This window comes from Cupressus sempervirens, chromosome 8 (assembly GCF_028749045.1).
Source record: "Cupressus sempervirens isolate cs-2001-9-10 chromosome 8, ASM2874904v1, whole genome shotgun sequence".
NCBI classification, from domain to species: domain Eukaryota; kingdom Viridiplantae; phylum Streptophyta; class Pinopsida; order Cupressales; family Cupressaceae; genus Cupressus; species Cupressus sempervirens.
In genome coordinates this window covers 128,378,677-128,387,113 of record NC_143125.1, presented here as the reverse complement: position 1 = coordinate 128,387,113, position 8,437 = coordinate 128,378,677, and positions in this window count along the sequence as shown.

The window sequence follows — 8,437 nt, the reverse complement described above, 5'->3', positions numbered from 1 at the left end:
AATTTTTATTTTATATTTTTAATTAAAAAAATAAAAATATCAATTTTTTTGTTGAATGTATATTAAAAGTTTATTTTTTCTATTTTTATAGTAGTCTTAATGTGGGATGGAAATATAGAGAGATGTTGGTGCTAAATGGTGGCTATTTTAGAACTATAGCATAAGAAGACAATTTTAACCATAAACTACTATCCATATACAAACAATACATGTCCTACAATATAAAATGATTAGACAACTGAAGGAAGCTTTAATAATAGAGATGATAGGATTTTCTCATTGATAAATAAGATTATGAATGCATAAAGTAGATAGTTATGATTTATATGTACCATCCTAAATGTACTCTAAAGATAAATGAATGCATATTTTGACAAGATGTCAACAGATAAGTAAAAAAATTTGTCTCATGTTCTACATTCTTCACTACCAATCATAAGTTCTCTTGTGATCCACTATCCAAAATTAGTTGAAATAGTATGCAAAACCTCTATTATAGAAATAATGAAAATGTGATCTCTATTACAAGTATAAAATTTGAACTCTATCTAATATAAACTCATTTTTCCAATCATATACATCCTATCGGCTCATCGTTGCACATACATAAACGTGCAACTGCTAGTTTTATTTGTTCGAAGAGCTTCCACTTGTTCCCGTTGATTTTGATTCACAATGGAATACGAGAGACCTTTACAAGTATTGGAATTTATACCATGGATACCAAATTTAAGATGCTTGGACCACATGGCAGTATGGTTGCTTATTCAAGTAACTATTCTCCTTCCCTTAAAATTTCTCTCCAAAATATATTCTTGATGCATACATGTTATGTTCTTTAAAGCTTGATTGCAGTTTGTATGGGTTCATGATACTCTTTTAATCATATAGGAGTTTAGTGTGATAACATAATTGAAGAAAGAATACATATATACATAGGATTAGTATATTAGTATTTGTGATATAAACTATAGATTAAAGAATGTGTTAGTAATCATGCTTACAAAGATTCAAGTGATTATGTTGTAACAATGTTGTCTTTTTTGTATCGTTAATGCTTTTAATCGCTTTGTAATTCTTAGATTCTTATTCCAATAATAATATTTTTTTTTTAAAAGTGTAATCCTATTTTTATTTATTATTAATGTAGTTTTAGTCTACATAAAATTGAATTTTCATTATAGAGTTTCTTCATTTAATGATGTACAAGGAAATATTGGTGTTGGCAAGGAACATTGTGGGGTTTATTATGCAAGGATTGACTTTCTCAATTTCTTTATGTGTTACATATTCCTGAAGATTGTTTTCATACTAAAACAAAATGTGTGGCAATAAATGCTAACATATGGTGGTAACTAATGTCATTAAAGTGGTCATTGAATATTTTTGTGGAAGTTTGATACAAATTGATAAGTGAATGCATTAGGGAATGAACTTAGAGTGCATGATGACAATGCATGTTGATTTTGTATTCAAGCATATGATAATTGATGTCTAGCTACTAAAAAAAGAGTGCATGTATGTTCTTACATTATGCTTCATTATTATATTTATGTCATTATGTATAAATATATTACGATAGTGCATTTAGTTATATAATGTAGATCTTACACTCATGTCAAAAGGTGATTTGAAATCTTAATTTTAAATTTCAAATATAAGAGGATGAGTTTGACCCTACAATGTAGTTTTGGAGATAGAATCATAGGTGTGATCTAGTTATCAATAAGTTGACGAAATCGAAAGAACTACAAGTAGAGAAAAGTTGTTTATCACTTAATGTTAGATTGAATCAATTGATATATCAAAAATAAAAGTAAATTTTAAACATTACATATTATTTTAATATAGTCATCAAATTATACTTCTCTAAAAATCTACTTTCTTTTAAATTGGATATTTTATATATTAATGATGGAACCTGTTGAAATAATTTATGAATTTCTTTACAAAAGATTGGAGTTTCACATATTCAAATAGGATCACCATAAGAATTAAGAGATGGGACTATTGATATTAAATTTTGAAATGCATAAATTTATTTTCTATTCATTATTTCAAAATTAAAAATTGAATCATAAAAAAGGCAAGAGCCTACAACTCAATGGTAATTTGTGAGTCTCTCATGTTGGAGGTCTTGGGTTGAGTCTATTTAAGTTTAATACACAATAATAATTAATTTTAATAAATATAAATAAATAAACAAATAATACTCAAGGCTTTGGCCCATTACCAATAAAAAAATAGTTGAATCATAAAAAATGATTCTAAAATAAATATTGAGATGACAACTATCTATTATTTTTATATTAATTAAAAATAAAACTAATAAAAAATATAATAAAGATAGTTATGATAAGTGGGTGTATATGGTTAAAGCTAAAAAGACATTGGGTGTCAAGTTGGTCTAAATGATGTTCAAATATCTTGAGAATTTATGTTACAAAACCATGTAGAATAAGTATTTTGACTACTCCTAACTTGAGTAAGATACTTACATAGGTATTTAGCAAAAAAAATTAGATGTAGGATTGTCTATTTTAGTCACTACAAGATCATCTAACTTGGTATGTGAATAATGAGGATGAGCATATTTTTTGGTGACATGTGGGATGGATTCCCATCATTGGAACTAGATCCAACCTTGGAAAATTAAAATAGATATTACTTTATGTTTGGGGAGAGAAGTGGTGCATTATTATTTATAGAGTACATAATCAAAGAAGGGTGGTTTCCATGAATGTTGATAATATTTTGATTGAGGGTGGAATCTAAACAAAATTCAATAGTGTTCATTTGGGAAGGTATCATCGATATTAATGTCAAAAATCATGAAAAATAATGGTGTGTTGTCAACTCAGTTCAATACTCTACTAGTTTTAGCTATGTGGTGACAATAAACAATAGTAATGTACATATATGATTACAAAGACAAGGTAATGGAGCCCTATTAGAGTAAGAGGTTTCTATAAAAGTGGATTCTTTTGCTTGGACCATTTTGTACAAAGGTGCTCTTACATGGGACGAGCTTCATAAAATTTAGATTGGTGGATTGAGTACGTGTGTTCTCTATAATAATTTAAAGGAGATATTAGAAAATTTAATGATGTGTGTGCCCTTCTATAGAATAGTGTTGGATTTGGTTTTTAAATAAATTGAATTGGATGGGTCCAAAAAAATGAGAGCATTGTAAATTTACTAAAAACCCAAAATTGAAGTGAAAAAACTTCTACAGTGGTTTTTGAATTGTTTTACATTCAATGATCATGTTGGATGTGTGGAAAGAGCTCAATGAAAAAATATTCAACTTAGTAGAAATAGAGTGGAATGAGCTAATAAGGAAAATGGAGAGGGGATTCATCAATGTACTTAGCTCTAAAATAATATAGCTATAGGACAAAAAATATAGCCATTTTATGATAAGATTAGAAGAATTTGGAAACATTTGAGGGTAAAATAGGATTTTGGGTATAGGAGAAGGGTGATGCTAGATAAAAAGTTAAATGGATGGCCCCTCTTTATGGAAGGCTAAAACTAAATTTTGATGGGATTGTAAAGGAAAACCTTGACTAAATATGTTATCGATATATTGTTAGAGATGAGTAGGGTAAGCTTATGTGGTGTTTGTCTAGAGATTTGGCAAATTCTTCTAATAATGAGGTAGGGATAAAAGAATTGGTGTGTGGGCTAAGAGACTGAAAAGGTAGGGATATCAAGAAAATAGGCACAAAAGGTGACTCAATAATTTTTGTGAATGTTACATGATAGAAAACAATATCTAATTGGTAATTAATGACCTGTAGCTGTGTATGGCATGAGAGGATCTAAAAATTCTTAATGTTTCAATCAAGCATGTATATCAATAGGTTAACAAAGTTTTGATCTTCTAGAAAATGTGGGGTAGTTGAGTAGGGGAGTGGAATAGTTTACAAGAATTCTAAAACATGGAATTGATTGTTCATACATGGGTTGGTAGTTCTCTTCCATGATGGAAAGCTTAAAATATTTATTATTGTGACAATGTTATCTTCCATGTCTTAAAATGTAATGGTGCATGTGCTTGATACAAATACCATTAAAAGGTGTGGTGTTATAGATTTAAATTCAAAAAGACAAATTATGATGTGTTTGATCTTGATTCCCTCTTGGCTTTGAAGTACAAAATGAAAAGATTACTTGATATGTTTTCTGGGTAGATTATGTTCCTATTTTTGCAAAAAAAAAAAAAGGATCACACTCTATGATCCATCATCCAAAACATTGATGCAATAATAGGAACACAATCTACCCATAAAACACAACTATCAATTATAATAGATTGTAAAAAACTACTATCTTTAATGAAAATATTTTTATTCGAGACAAAGGAGCTCACACAACGTGTCAAAGAGGAATAAAATGGTATGGAAATGATGTAAATTTTATCTTTTGCATACACAAGAAATGTGCAATTGAAACAAGGGAATAGTAGCTCACATCCATCTTCCTTTTGTAGGATGAAGAGTGCAGATATGTGATTATTGACATTGTTTATCTAGAAGCATTGTCTAAGGGGCAATTTCATGATGTCATGGTTTGGAGGCTTTATTTGAGCCAATGGTGCAAGTGTTGGGAAAATTCAAAGTGTTTTTACTTTACTTGATAAATCATCCCATTAGAAAATAAAGATGCTTTAAATGAGCTAATCAACCTTGAGGGATTGAAGAAGAAGAAACACATGAGGAAGACTTGGTGACTATCTAAGAATTACATGGAATAAAAATATAATTTGGTGGATTTTAGGGGTTGAATAGGCCATAATGAGGATCTCTTGGGCCCATTCCAATCATATATAGGGTGTTCAAGATTGGTGTAAGATTAGGTTTTCTTATGCATTAGTAGTTGTAAATGAAGACATTCCCTTTTGTGATTCATAAAGGGGGATAGCCCCTATGGTAGTAAGTATCTCTACAAATAAAAATTATAGATTAAATATTGCTTACTACTTCTAGTTTAGATTGTGTGTATTTTTAACATCTAAACTAGGAACAACAAACAACAACAATGATAGATTGTGGAAAATTAATGTTCTTAATATAGATTTATCTCAATACATGTTTAAAATCAAGTTATTTTAAAAATTACGTATGATTATATGGGTGTTATGAATCTATTTTTATTTAGTAAATTTTTAATAAAATTAAAAAAAATAATTTACCTCCATGAAAATTTTAAGAGATTTATTTAAGAAATTTATGTTAACATACATTTATTTGGTAAAATAATAATAGTATTTTTTTCTTTCTAATTTATTCATAAATAAATGCTATTGATGATAATTTCACACTCCTATTTGTTCCTCATACATTTTTTTATACACTTTATTTATATTGTTATAATGTGCGTGACTACTTTACAAAATTAAATGCTAGAATTTAGAGGATAATGTGGAAATGGAACATATTAGAAATATTTTCTATATTATAGTAATTTTGGATCGATTGACACCAAGATCAAGTGTGATATAAACAAGTGTTAACATTTGGGTATCATTGAGTTATCTAGTTCTACATTCAATTTCCAACAAGACTATTGATCTATTGTGCCCCAATTCTTATTTGCATTGAATTGATGAGAATGGTGCTAAATTTGGATTGATCCTTACTAAAATGATTAACTCAAAATAGCCTGAAAGAAACTAACTCATGAACATAGATTGTTATGAATTACTTCATAATTCTAGATTAAAAAATAAAATAAAATAATATATGTATAATATAAATTAAAAAATATGAATGTTATTTTTCACACATATTGTCTAGATCTATTCATGAATGTATGTTTTATGTTAATTAATATTTATAAGACTTTTATAAACTTAGCATAATTTTTTTTTCTTATATCCATAAAATAAACACAAGAATATAATTTTATTTGTTATTTACTTAATTACCCATCCCTTAAACTAAATCATCTCCCACTTGATAGTGTCTTGTCTCAAATTATTTAATGCAATGTTATCTTTAAGACCTAATTATATATTTTCTATTTTAATCTAATATTGAATATATCTAAATATAATTTTATATTGTAATATGCTATAATATTATGTATTTAACAATATTATACTATTATACACCTACAAGTTGAAACTTTTAAACTACTATAAAATAGATTGTTACAAAAAAATCATTATTTCTAGTTTGGTTTCTTTAAAAGCTTAGAGGGGGAAATTTAAAATGTAGAAAGACAATGGGAGTTAGGGAACAATCAAGTTTAAAATTTAAAAATCCAAAGCTTTTGAAAGGGCGTATATAATGGGGGGGGGGGGGGGGAGCGGTCCTCTGAAATAGGTTGAACCTAGAAGCTATAAAGATCTACTGCATAATGAAGAAATTTGTGACTACTTTGTTAGGGTGAGGCTGAGTAGTAAAATTTTGATGATGAAAGGCCACAATTATATGCTATGTGCTAAGTTTTCTAATTCTTGGTATAGAGGAGAGGTTATCATCGGAGTGTCAAGCTTGTGGTGACACACCATCTTATTGGTGAGGTGATTGGTCTAGTTTGTGAAGGAGAGAAGGTGGAAAGGAAAGGAATGGGAGATTACAACAAATTTAGACACAAGTTTTTTGAAGGTACTGAATAGTCGGTCTAGATTAAGTCTAGTAATGGGGATGAACATACTTCTCTCCCACATCCCTTTTCCATTTTTTATTTGTGAATTATGCACCATTTTACTCTGGAAGGGTAGTGCACCACTTATCATGGTTACCACTTCCCACTTCCTTAATATGTTAAGGGACAGTGAAAAGATAGGCATCCCTTTCTTTTTGTTTTCTTCTTTGGTAATACAATTAAAAATGGCGATAATCTACCTATTCACTAAGGTTTAATTTTTGTTCTTTATCACCATGTGTTCTCTCACCATCATGGGTTTGGTAGGTATCTCACTAGTAAAGAGTGCTCTCTGGAACTTCAGGAACCCCCCATAAGTTCTATAGTCATTGAGGAAATTGAAACTGATAATGATCATGTTTCCCCTTTGAATGAACTAGGATTTTTTGGAAACCCTAAGCAAAAACCAAAAATTACCAATAGTAAAACCAAATCCCTTGAAGAATCCCTTCTACAAGAAAATCCAGCTAAACATAAAAATGCCACTAATTCTAGCCCTAAGGGAACCTCTTAGAAAAATAAAGTGCTTAGAGATGTTATTGAGGTGGAAACCCATGATTTTGAAGGGAATGTTAAAGACAAAAGGATGAAGGTTCAAGGCCACCATATTGAGTCAAGCTTTGGGGAAAGGAGGTCAAAGAGATTCAAGAGTAAAAAAGGTAAGAACTACAAAGAAGAGAGTAAAGAGGAGACCCTAGAAAAAAATGAGGAGAACATGTATAATACAAAAGTTGAATCAAGACGCTTGAAAAAAATTGAAAATAGTGTTATGGAGGAGGAGTATGAGGTTGAGGTGGATGTTGAATATTCAAAGGAGGTTTAACAAGAGTCTTAGGAAGCCCACATTGAGATCATTATAGGGCCTAATTCTAAAGCCCCCCATGATGATATCACTGCTGAAACCCAAAAAATAGCCCAAGAGACTACTACTACTAAAGAAGAAAACATGGTTGAAAAGATTAAAAAGGACTTAGATGACCAGATTAAGGCCCTCAATAAAAATGTGGTGTCTTTGAGAAACAAGTTTGATAATGTCATTATGGGTATTGAAATAGGGGTGACAATATCTGTTGGCAGTGGGCCAACGTCCCTCACAAGATTTGCAACATGGATTAACCACCTTCTATGGTTCTATAAGACTATTAATTGTATCAGGCAATAAGAGGTTGATCTTTTGGTGAAATGGTAACCCTAGCCTTTCTAACAATTGGTATCAGAGCTTGTTCATAGGTTCAAATCTTGCAAGCCACATCAAGTGACATTGGAAGGGGGATTTTTGGTAGTGGGTCAATGTTCCTTGTAGGATTCACAAGATGGCTTTATTGCATTAAATGGTTCCATAAAACTATTGGTTGTCTTGGGTATTAACAAGTTAATCTTTTGGTGCAATGACAACCCTAACCTTTCTAGCAATATATACTATTTGCTGGGTTCAGAAAGAGATGATGTGAAAGGATATCTTTGGTATGGTTATAAGTCATAGAAAACTCAAAAAAGTTGGCATGTAGAAGAACAATGTTGAAGTGGAAATGAAAAGTGCAGAGGATGTTCACAAATGGACCAAAGATCTCAGGTACGTGGTCAAGGACTAGGAGAACATAAAGAAGGCCTAGCCTTTTTGGCCTTAGGTTTTTTATTTTTTTCTTTCGGTTATGTTATTTCTTCTTAGCTTTAGGTGTTGTTCTATGCTCCTTCTTGTAATTTTAGGACATAGTTTAAATGATATGTTTAAACTAGATTACTTTTTTATTTCATGCTTGGAGACTCAATTAATTAGTTT